General features: G+C 51.3%; 1 protein-coding gene across 1 annotated transcript in view; it reads left to right on the forward strand.

Annotated features, from left to right (window-relative positions):
- The first annotated feature begins 9,445 nt into the window (after positions 1-9,445).
- The window catches only part of LOC104578123 (fibronectin type-III domain-containing protein 3A-like), a 47,545-nt gene continuing 44,716 nt past the window's right edge, over positions 9,446-12,274 (forward strand). Inside the window, exon 1 of the mRNA XM_088538511.1 lies at positions 9,446-9,515. The gene's annotated coding sequence lies outside the window, so the exon portion shown is untranslated. The remainder of the gene's footprint in view (positions 9,516-12,274) is intronic.

Consider the following 12,274-nt stretch of genomic DNA (forward strand, 5'->3'; position numbering starts at 1 on the left):
TATCATTAATGTGTCTCAGAGCATAAGGGCATTGCGTATCTGTAAATATAATTCATTTTGGAAAACTGAGCTTCTGAATATATAGAAAAAAATGCACATTCCCCAATTTTTAAACTTCATTGTGTATTGTACAGTAAAGCTATATGTAATATATAAACACGTTACCAACCACTTTATTGCACTGTTTTTTTGTTTTGTTTTAATGAGACACTGGGAAGGACAAGAGGAATGTGAGGGATTTTCTTTGCAATGGGGAAGCAAAGGACTTTAAGGACGGTTATAAGTTAATGGGGGCGAGTGCTGGCAGCGGGGGGAGGATAAGCAGGGACTGAAGTGACACATGCACAAGATGCCACCCGCTGAGTGGGGTGTCACCTGCCAGGTGACTGCAAGGGGTGGCACTCACATGCATGGAAGCAAACAGCTGGGAAGTGAAGCTGGAGGGATGTGGTGCTGGGGAGCAGCACGACTGCCAGAAATGCTAAAAAAAGGGCCGGAGCGGTGCAGAGTTCCGGCCTTGGAACTGTGCATGGGGCTTTTTTGGCGCATACACTGCGATTTGTGGTGCAAGAGTGTCACCTAGCGCTTAGCTGCTCACAGAGGAAATGTAGAAGTTGCCCAGAGCTTGTGAGCGCTGTCACTTGCTCTGTGGGGCTTTATGTGAAATGCCGGCAGGGTGCAAGACGCAGGTAACGAATTATTCAGTTTAATGTGCGAGGACCTGCAAACGGTTGCACTGGACGGAAATTTCCTGCTTTAAGAGCAGTGCACCTGCAGCAACTCAGCCAATGGGATTCTGTGAATCCCAATTTAGCATTTTTTCCCTATTTCTGCTGCAGTCTGACATCAGAAGGGGGACTTCCTTGCGCCAGGAGGGGCAGCGCTGCACTCTGTATCCTTCACTGACAGCAGAAAGGATGATCTGATTGCAAAGAAATTATAAAAAAATGAAAAAATGCTAAGCATGAAGGAAAGGATTGGAGACTTTAAAATCCTGTCTGTGTAATAAAATGCTGGTAGAAAGGCCGGGCAACTAAGTGATCACAGCAGTTTCTTTTGTGTTCAGCCAGTCCAGACTTACAAATGCATCTCTTGGTGCTGTGAGTTTGGGGACTGAACTTGAGCTCTCTGAAATGATTAATTGCAGCTCTGCAAGTGTTCACGTGTGCAAACAAATATTTTGGGTTATGTGCAGACTTGATGGGAGGCTAAAGCTGATCCGTCACTTTTTTGGCAGCGTCGCTGCTCTGGCTTCCCCGCTGCAGCGCCGAGCGGAGCCAGGGCCCTTGAATCACAGAATCATTATGGTTGGAAAAGACTTTCAAGATCACCAAGCCCCACCGCACACCCATCACCACCATACCTACGGGTTAGCAAACCCATTCCAGGCTTTGCACCAGCTTTGCAGAAATATAAAGGCACTGATGGCAGCAGCTTTGGCAAGGACAGCCTGCCTGGTGGTGTGTCCTCTGCCTGGGGAGCTGGACCCCACAGCTTGGTTAGATATTCTGCTTTTCCTTTTTTTCCATTTAGTTCTACTGGATTTTTTGTGAACGCAGCAGCGTTGCAGTGGGAGATGCTGAATACACCTGGCTGTGGCCGAGGGGATGTCATGCTGGCAAAGCGACTCTTCCGCAGTTAGAGGGATGTTATGAGAGTTGAACGAAGGTTGAGAGGGAAAAAAATAAATAAAATATAAGGCATTATCCACTTTAGAAAACTGTTCAACCCTCCCCACACCAAAAAAACTCAAAGATGACAGTGACAGTAAGGAGTTAAAGCGCAGAGTCCCTGGCTTTATGCTTGTTTCTGCTGCAGATCGCTGTATGTAAGTGCAGAGCTATTTATCCAAGGATCTCCGTGGCAAGGAGCTTGGGCTCCATGGGGGGGACACCGGGACCTGCTGCCACCTCATGTCCCGCCCCCAACGCGGCCTCGGCAGCATAAGGGCCAACAGGGGAAGTGAAAAGCCGGTTGCTTCATTTTTCTGAAATAAGAATCCCACATTTCTTCCAAATGTGCCTTCTGCATTCTTGTTTCTGGCCGTGCGGCTGGGATAAACACTGAGGCCACGTGCGCTGGCGGGGGCCGCCGCTTGCAGGTGGCTTTACTGGGGCAACGAGTCCTGCTGGATTATTCACAGTACAAATATTTATTTTCTGAGGCTTTTCTCAACCTTCACTCACAGAGTGCAGGATGATCAGAAGCCAAGACGGTCATTTTGTGGTCACTTCATGCTCTTTCTGGGGCTGCTCTGGGGTCTCTGCTCCAGCGGCACCTCCTGCTGCACTCTGCGATGGGCAACGTTGCTCCGTATATCACTGCTAAACATGACAGAAGGAATAAACTGCAAATGGGACCCGACGTGGAGCTTTTCTGCTTCAAGGTGCCAGGTTTGTGGGGCTCTCCTGCAGGCCCCCTGTTGCTGGTGACTTCAGCTTGGCCAATTCAGGCCCAGGTTGCAGAGGAGCCTTTGGGTGAGAGACCCCAAAGCAGCTCCTGGCTGGTCACCAGGCTCCATCCCACAGCTCCAACAGGGCACTTCACTTTCTTCTTCTTTTCTCATCTTCTTTTCCCTTATTCATTTTCCTAGCAGGTTCTCCCACGCAGCGATCAACCCTGAGGAGGAAGGGGCTTATGCAGCCACCGCAGGCAGGGACCTTCATGGCTGCTTGGACCTTCTTGGCCCTTTTTTGAGGACAGAAACTAGACCCGTGACATTCTCAAAGGGAGAGAGCATCAGCCCTGAACAAAGAAGTAGATTGCAATAATGGATACAATATGGAGGCTTCCTCCAGGAGCCAATATTTGTATTCTTCACAGCTGCATCTTTTTCTTTCCTTCTTTTTTTCTTTTTTTTTCACCCTAAAGTGCTCCCAAGTGCTTCGTGCCATGTGGCTGCTTCTTATTTGCACCAAAGACCCGATCCATCGCTGTTCTCGCTGATTATGTGTGCTCCAGCTAAGCCGATGGAAGCTGCTCATGCGAGGCCATTGCTGGCCCCTCCGGCGGCCGCGCGGGCCCAGCGGGCCCGGATCTGGCGCTCCGGCCCCACAGGGCTGGGAATGGCGAGGCTGGAAGCGGGACCCCAGCACGGAGCAGGGGCCTTGATGGAGCAAAAGAACAGAAAAGGGACTGGAAACAATAAGAAGGGTTGGGGTTATTGGAGAAGAGAGGGAGTGAAAGAGGTTGTCTGGGGACAGCGAGGAAAATGCCAGATAGGAAAGAACTAGTGCGAGGGGAAAGACAATGGAAAAAGCAGCAAAGGAGGGAAGCAACAGGAAGGCAATGGGAAAACGGGGCAGAGCCATCTGTGACAGCAGACGGGCAGCTCTGCTGCACCTCTGTCTATCTCCAGCATGTCTGCATTGCGCAGATGGAAATCTTTTCCTCTGTGCATGGAAATAAGTTGAAACTTAGTGCAAAGCTCTGATGCTGCAAAGGAAACACGTCTTTTATTTTTTTTTTCCTCCCTAAATGCAAAGAGAGGGGGATTTAGAAAACACGGAATAGCCAGAACGGTGGGTGCACCCGAGTGACCTGGGGGAAGGTAGGAAAGCGGCAGCAGCAGCACGAGCAGGGAGGGAAGCGGCGAGGCCGGCGGCGGGAGCAGCGACACGTGCCGCTCCGCACTCCGCCGTTTCCAGCTCCATCCGTGCCCGGCTACGGCTCCGCCGGACGCAGCATCTAGAGCAAGGCAGAGAAGCTGCGTTTCGGCAGCAGAGCTCGCAGCCTTTTGTCTGATGGCAAAATCAGTTCCAAATGTTGAAATTTCAATGCAGACTACAATTTTGTCACAGTCAGATTTATTCCCACTTGTTTTCTTTCCCTTCCACCCCTCCCCTCCTCTCTGCCCCACAGAAATTGGCCCTGGCTCTTCCCTTCACCTCTCCAAGGCTCTTCTGCAGCCGAGCTTCGAGCAAAGCGCCAGTGTTGGGAATGAGACCGAATCTGGGTATCTGATTCCTATCTGGGTCCTTGGCTAATCGGAGGACGAAGGGGGCAGAAAGGCCTTGCGGGAGGCGGCGGAGGGTGTGTGGCCAGCAGCAAGTCCCAGGGCGAAGCTGGAGCTGTGCCGCAGAACACCACGTTCCTGCAGCCCAAGGCCGGGCATTTCCTAGAAGTTTTCTATATTTACAAGCGCCGGCGCGAGGCTTTGCAGAACCGGTCGTTACCAAGCCGCGCGCAAGCAGCCCTTTGCCCTGGAGTCTCATGGCTCTTTTCTGGGGGGGGAAAAAAAAAAAAAGCAGAAGTCGGTGTGTTAATGACAAGGACAGAGCTCGGTGGCAAGGAGGCCAGCCCCGCGATCTGGTGGACGCAGACAAACCGCCTGCTGCACCGCAAACCTCCCCAATTGCTGTGGTGCGATTTGCTTCCCGGCTCCGGCGCTCATCCCGCCAGTGCCTGCGGGTTTTCCAGGCATCTCTGCTCCCGAAATCGCAGCAGCTGGTGAAAGGGAGCCTCAGTGGTGCAGCCAGCACTGAGTTTGCTGGGCTGAGTTTGCTGGGAGGCTGTTCCACCCTGCTGCATTTCTGAGGAATTCAGTCCAACCCAGGATTGGGATAAAGACGTAGGGTGCAGCCAGGACACCGGGTGTTTATACAAGGTCTCCGCCACATAGTAAGCGAGAGAAAATGTCGTAAAACAGATGTTCTGTGCAAAGTGCAAGCTACCCCGGCGCTGAACTTCATTCCTTTCCACGTGTAACATCCAGCAGCACGCGGCGCGTTCGCAGCGCTCTGTGGAGGGCTTCGCCATCCATTCTAGACCTTCTCCATCACTTGGTACCCTTAACGTTGTGGGTGCAGTGATGTTATTCACTGTCTAATGACTCCAAGTGAGATTTTTCTTGAGTTTCTCTGCAAGGAGGTTCTGGTCTGGAGGGATGGACTCACCTCAGGGAGGGCTTCGCTTCCTGCCTGGAGAAAGAAGTACCAAAAAGCAGGAGTGCTCATCATCCACCAAAGTCACCCAGCAGCTCCCTCTTGCCTGTCTGCATCGATGACAGTAGTCTTTCGGTTTTATTCAAAATATCCTTTTTTTCTCTAACGATAGCCACCGGCAGCAGTTCTACCAGGAGTACATAGCCACCTGCCTACGCAGGAAGCACAGAGAATACTGCTGGACTCTACATCTAATTTAATCCCTTCATTAAAAATGGCATTATTGGGTTACTGGGGCAAAACTATGGCACGAAGCACTGAAATGATCTGATGCCTCTGATGAGTTCAGACAGGGGTGATGGATGTAAAGCCATTTCTGCCGGGGGACGACTCGCTCCGGGGGCTCCCTCCCAAGCAAGCAGCAAATTCTTGGGAATGGGCAGGATTTCACACAACCAGCAGGACCTGCAGAGACTCTGCTCCTCTTCCCGTGGCGCTTCCCTGGCGACGGAGCAGAGCCGGGGCTGGGCCGGGCTCTCCTTGGAGCCCTGCTCCGGCACTGTTTGCTTTCGGGGATCTGCGCACACGCGCTCCCAACAAAGCGGGGCTTGATAAAAGCTTGTTTGCCAGGTGGCCTTGCCTTGCTCCCTCCTGCGGGTACACAGTGCCTTTCGGGTTGGAAAATAAGGGAAAATGGAGCGTGTGTCCCGAGACCTCTTTCACAGAATCCCAAGGAAGGGTGCCTTTGCTAGGATGCAGTTAAAATAACCAGAATTGTCATTATTATTGCTATGCAAGTACAAAATATATATATATAATAAGTATTTTTATTATAGGCTCGAAGGAGGAACCACAGCAGCTGCTAATCACCACGATAAGCGGGTGGCTGGTTGGGGGTGGGCTGTGCATCCCGCTGCTTGCCAAGTTCCACTGTAAGCGGCCGTTTATTTTGTTTTTCCAGCAGCCTCCCAGCACCCGCCTCGTTCCCCGTGTCCGGAGTGCAGCTCGTGCTCGGTGATATCCCCGTTATCACTCGTTCCTCCACTTTCTTGTTGAAGGCTTTTCTTTTCCATTTAATATTCTATTTCTTTTTCTCCTTTTTTATTAATTCACCTAGAACAATAGAATTAGTAAAGAAAAAATAGAAATTACAATTCAAGTTTTTTAAAGGAAGAATGGGCATATTTTTGGCACAGCTTCTTGCCTTTGTTTTATTAAGACTGACTCTCCTCAACACTCCTTTTCCATTCCAGAGACACAGCCCTTCCTTTATAAGCCCAGATTTCTTCCTATTTATGCTCCCTTCCCTCCCTCCTGACTCATTTCCACTTCCCATTTCGACAGAGGCTTTTTTCTTTCCTTTTCCTTCCACCAAATGATTCCCTATATTATATCCCGCTCTATTTAATTCCTTCTTCCCTCCCCACTGCGGCTTTCGCGCCCCGAGAGCGCCTTGCTTATCGGGAACGATACTGCAACACTGGGGCCGTGGCAACGTGTCACCGTGTCCCCAACCACTGCAAAGTGTCAGGGGGAACAGTCAGCTCCGCATGTAAAACCTGACCTCGACGCTGTCCTTGCACAGGCCTTACAATTAATTCCAAAATACAGCCAAAGCACCACGGATTTGTTCCGTTCTGTTTCGCAGCTTCTGACCCACCTACCTCGGATTTCTTTCCAGGCAATTTGGTCCAAACTAATCATGCAGAATCTCTCTTCTGCACAGCTTTGCCACCTGGAGCTCCCCTCCGCGGTGCCTCGAGCTGCACTCACTAGTCAGATACCTTCCAGTTTCAGCTGAATTCTCCTTGACTGTCATCCTGCATCAGCTTGAAGGTAGGATGCAGGCAGCAAACATTTGGTCATTTATTTTCTGCGGTGTGCAAATAGTTCTTGTACTTGAAGCAATTTTAGGGCTGAAGGAGCCCCGGAGCTTGTGGAATGTGGGCACTCTTCCGATCATTCATCCTAAGCCTCACCAGCAACTGGCTATGGTTTTGTAAGCTTTTCCGTGAGATATCCTATTTGCTGGAATTACCAGTGAATACCTTGCAATAACACATAATATATTTAGAATGGAAAACTAGGGGGGAAAAGAATTATTTAATGAGAGAGGGAAAGGAAAAGGGATTTTTCTGAGTGCTAAAATACCAATTATTACCTATAAAGGTATTATTATTTTAATAAGTGAAGCAGAGAAACCCAAAAGCCTTTGACGCAAATAAAATGTTCTGCATTCATCTCCAAAGACCGTCTTTATTCTGGATATCGGACACGGCATGCTCAGGATGGGGAATCAGACCTCTGGATATCACACAACACCACTAGTCATAACTTTGAAGGTTTAGCTGGCAAAGGATAAATATTGAGGCTGTGAATTCAAAATAGTCCTTGAATCCCTGCCTTCAGTAGTCACATTCATTTTAAGCAATGTATTTCCAGTTTGCAAATCACATCCTGATGGGTCTCTTTCAGAGGATCTCCTCCCCAAAATTAGGTAAGAAAACATTTTGCTTAAGAAATGCAGTCCCCAGGGCATTGGATATGCTTCACCACAGATTAGTTAGAGCCTGTGGAGTTATGAGATTCCTGAGATGGAGAGCTGGAGATTCCAGGAATTCTCTCCAAGGTGAAATGATTAACCAGCCTTTTGTTCCTGGACAACAATAGCGCAGAAAGCAGGTCTGCCTTCCCCCGGCCTGTGCTGAGCTTGCCGTCCACTTTTTCTGAAGGATTTATAGGCCTGAAATCTGAGATGGAGCTAGATTTTCATTTTGCAATTATCAGTGAAATGCAAAATATTAGTGATCAAAGTAAGATATGACCTGAAAGAGCAGCAGCTTATCTCCTCTGAGTCCTTTTCTGAAGGTTTAGACCTATTCTATAAATAATTTCTAATTTTTGGAGCCGTAATAAAATGTGTGATGTGCTGATCCTCGCTATTCAACAGGGCAAAAATAGCAGCTGCTGCTTATCTCTACCAGAATCTGGCCTGTTGTCACATGCATGCCGTAAAACTTGTGGAATAGGTAGAAAGAAGTGGAAAAGTCCGTGTGGAGATCAGGAAATACATCTTGCTAATTATGCCATCAAGAGGAGAAATGTCCTGTCTTCTCCACCCAGACCTGGCCACCCCAGCTAGGAAATTTTGCCTTTCGGATCACAAAGGACGTTGCGTCCATCTGTTCCAACAAAGTGGCTCTTAAACCCAAAGCTAAAATTTAAGCACTTAGGGGACTTCCAGGGACAGACTTTGACACTAAATGATTTCTTTCTTAATTGTCTATGAGAGAGTGAAGCTACTGAAGCGCATCAGTGGAACATGACAGGAGATCTGAATCTCTTCCATTTACATTTAGCATGTAAACTTTAGGTCACGCTCTCTATGCCTGTCTAGAGCTTATCCTAAAAGTTTTAAACTGGGATTTTATATAATGACAAAAAATAAGAAAAGATCACAGAAGGAAAAAGTAACGAGCTCCTTGCAAGAACCGTTCTTTTTAATATGCCAGCAGTGTTGTGCTGTTTGGCAGTATACATTTCAACAGTGCATAAATATATATATATACACACACACACAAACGCAAAAAATTGGCTTTTCTTCTCCCCCCAAAATGATGTAGAACATGATTCACTCAAAACTTTTAGTGAAGACCTGTAACAGCTGGTTCATCAAACACAGCAAAAAAGAAAGACATGGGAATCCAAAGTGACGGCAATTTGATCTGTGCTGGTTATCAATATGCAGAGTACGTTTTCAACATTATATGGGCTGATATGTGTGGATTTAGTTGCAAAACCACTTCATTGGATCCTCAGAGAAAAACCCTCTGGCATAATGGGACAACTTATTTACTCACTAAAAGCTGCCCCTTATTTGTTAAAGATACACCTAAACTCAATCCCAGGTAAGCATATGGCTTGGCTACGTATTTTTAAAGTTAGTTTCTTCATATACATTATACAGTCTGTGTTTAAATGCTGAACTTGAGGTTTTTTTCCTGTAGATTTTGCTCTTCACAATGTGCGTGAGCGCCTTGCTGGGGCAGGTGCTGTGTGTGCGCCATGTGCCCGGAAGCTTCTGGAAACCTCTGGAAGCTTCTTCAGAGCATGGAGGTTAGGGGCAGCAGGTTGGGACAGGCCGGGTCCCCCTGATGCTGTCCCCTTGTTGTCACTGGAGATGAGGGCAGTGTGATGGGGCAGCCGTGACACTCGGCCTGAGCTGTGTGGCGCTTTAGCTGCCACACGCAGCGCCTCGCGCATGGCCACCCACCCACCTGGCACCTCCGCCTGCGCCATGTCACCTCAGCCCAACGAACCCCTTCTCCCCTCCTTGGCCACCACGTCTCCGTGATGGAGCAGCCACCCGGCCTCACGGCAGCCCACCCGCCTCCTCGCCATTGCCCCTCCGCCGCCCCCCGCGCCTCTTTCCGCGGGCGCGGGTGCTGGACACGGGAGGACGATTTTGGTTGCGGCGCCGCCCCGCCCCTTCCCCCCGCCCGCCCCGCGCCGCGCTCCGCCCGCCGCCGCGCGCGCAGGCGCAGTGGCCCGCATTCCCATCCTCATGGCGGAGCGGGGCGGCCCGCGCTCGCTGGCGCCGGCGCTGAGGCGGCGGCTGCGGCGCCTCGCACGGTGAGTGCCGCCCCGCGGGGCCGCCGCCGTCTCCGCGCTTCTCCCGCGGCTGGCGGCGCCGGGCCGGGCCGGGGGGCAAGTGCCGGGAGCGGGCGGCGGCACCGAGACCCCGTGGGGGCTGTGGGGCGGAGCGAGGGGGGGACGTAGCGGCGAGGGCGGTCGGGGCAGGTTGGGGGGTGAGGGGTGCCCGGCGTGGGGGGGTAGGCTTGGCGGAGGGGGAACGGGGGGCCCGAGCTGGCGGGCAGGTGGCTGGGGAGGGTGCCTGGGCTGGAGGGCAGATCGCCGGGAGAAAGCAGAGTGCGGGGCTATGGGGCACCTGTGGGGGGAGCAAGGAGCCCGGGCTACGGGGCAGGTGGGCGGAGAAGCAGAGTGCAGGGGTATGGGGTCGTTTGGGAGGAGCGGGGTATCCGGGTTATGGGGGCCAGTCTGTGGAGGGAGCAGGGGGCCCGGGTTGTAGGGCAGGCATGGGGGTAGTAAGGTACCGGGCTGTGGGGCAGGCATGGGAGTAACAAGGTACCCAGGCTGTGGGCAAGTTTGGGTGGGGGGTAACAAGGTACCTGGGCTGCAGGGCAGGTATGGGGGGGTATCAAGGTACCTGGGCTGTGGCGCAGGCATGGAGGGGTGCAGGGTACCCAGGCTGTGGGGTAGGTGTGGGGAGGTAGCAGAGCAGCTGGGCTATGGAGCAGGCGTGGGCAATGTGGGGTACCTGGGCTATGGGGGCGGGTGTGGGGGGTGCAGGATACCCAGACTATGGGCAGGTGCGGGGGGTGCAGGATACCCAAGCTATGGGGCACGTGTGGGGGGGTGCAGGGTACCTGGCCGGTGGGTAGGGGTGGTGGGGCAGTGGGATGCCAGTGTATGGGGCAGACCTGTGGGGGACGCGTGGGGCGTGCAGTGCAATGGGGCAGGTTTGGGGCAGGGGGGGAGAAAGGGCGCAGGGCTGTGGGGCAGATGCTGGCGGAGGGGGAGCAGGACCCCGTGCGGCCGCTTTAGTGCCCCTTGCTGCCCCCCATCCACGCCGCTGTTTGTTTTGGGGAGGGGGAAGGCCTGAAATCGTGTCTCCCCCCTCCTCCGACACCCCCGCGGCGGCTCCCCCCCCCGCCGCCCCCCCTCCGTGCGCGGCAGCCGGAGCTGCTGCCTGCAAATGCCACGTAGCCTTGTAGCTGTTCCCCTTGGCTGCTCCGCCGCGCACCAGCGCCTCCCGCCTCCCTCGCCGCGCTGGGGCAGGGGCAGGTCAGCACTGTCACCCCACGTCCTCCCGGCCCCCTCTGCTGTGGGGGCCGCGGCGAGGGTGGGGACCCTGCTGTGACCGCATTCCAGCGTCCCCCCCCCTTACCACCTCCCTGCAAAAGGGCCTCGGCTCCAGCAGCCGTGGCCACCTTGGTGCCGAGCGCTGCCCCGGGGGGAGCCTCTGTGCCCCGCTGGCCCCGTGTGCGTCCCGGTGCATGGAGCTGCCTGCGCGGCGTGGGTGAGCCCAGGAAATGGGGCCGCGGGACGTGCTGGCAGGTGTACTCGCTTGGTGCCTGCTGCTTCCTCACAGCCGGCGCTCAGCTGATCCCTGAGTTTCGTTTCTGTTTGAAACTCCCTGCTTCGACTTTCTGTTGGATGATGGATATGCTCTGTGAAGCTCGTGTGTTTCCATAGTTAGGGTTATAACATCTTTTAATTTCTATGTTTCCTTTGAACACATATATATATATACATATATCTTTTCTGCTCTGTAAAGTTTGAGGTCTTGCAGAGTCGGAAGTCAATCTTTGTTTTACCTGATGCCCAGCTGTTAATATTGACACACAGCACTCCTCCAGATAAGTTCTTAGCTAATCTGTTATGGGCATACCTATACTGTGCACTTCCTCATGCTCTTTTAATATAGTTATCTGTACAACACTTTGTTCAATTGGGAAATAGTATCTCAGTCACAGATGGAAAGACTGAGGCACAGAAATATTTATGGCCCAAGGTCACACAGGAAGTATGTCGTGAGGCAGGGAATTGAGTCTAGATTTCCTGAGACTCAGATTAGCATTTTAACCAGTGAAGCATCCTCTCTGTTTTTGAAGCCAGTAGGTTGTCCTTGGAGTTAATACTCAGGATAAAAGAAAGTACTTTGTGTTTTGTTCGTTATCTTTGTGAGTAAAAAGTAAAGCCAAAATTGCTCCCTGCAGTTGCACTCCTCTTTTTTGATTTCTGTAATTTGGATATGAAAAGGATTAAAAAGACGAAAAAGAAAGTTGACTCTCAAAAGTGTGGGTATTCATGCCTCTGCAAAACCAGCAGTCTGTTTTGTTGTCTTCCCTCTCAGGACTTTCTACCTTACTGTTCTCAAAACCTTTGCAACCTGTGGAATGCCGCTCTTGTCTGGGAATGTTTTGTTTTTAGCTGGGATCAAATGAATCTAATAATCCATAATGCAGAGCTGAAAGCAGTCTACCTTGCAGTGGAGTACTGGATTTTGTATCCTGCATCTTAGCTTGTAATTTTTAAATACGACACTCTGAATAAGTCACTTGTTTCAAGAGACTTCCAGGATGGTCCGTACAACTACTGTGAGTTGTTGGCTCAGTTGTAGGTGCAGAAGTGTTGCAGCAAGTTCTTGAAACTGGCGTTAACTATGACAATGAAATGGAATAATGATTACTTCTTGGGTTTTGTATCTGCACAAATGCATATTGCAGGCAGGTCTGTTTCTAAAATACTAGGATAGCTTATGCTTGTTTGTAAAAGTGTTAGTTTTACTGTGATGTTTTACTTGCCAA

Source organism: Tinamus guttatus, unplaced genomic scaffold, assembly GCF_059628265.1.
Source record: "Tinamus guttatus ecotype Peru unplaced genomic scaffold, ASM5962826v1 Tinamus_guttatus_pri_ptg001087l, whole genome shotgun sequence".
Taxonomy (NCBI): domain Eukaryota; kingdom Metazoa; phylum Chordata; class Aves; order Tinamiformes; family Tinamidae; genus Tinamus; species Tinamus guttatus.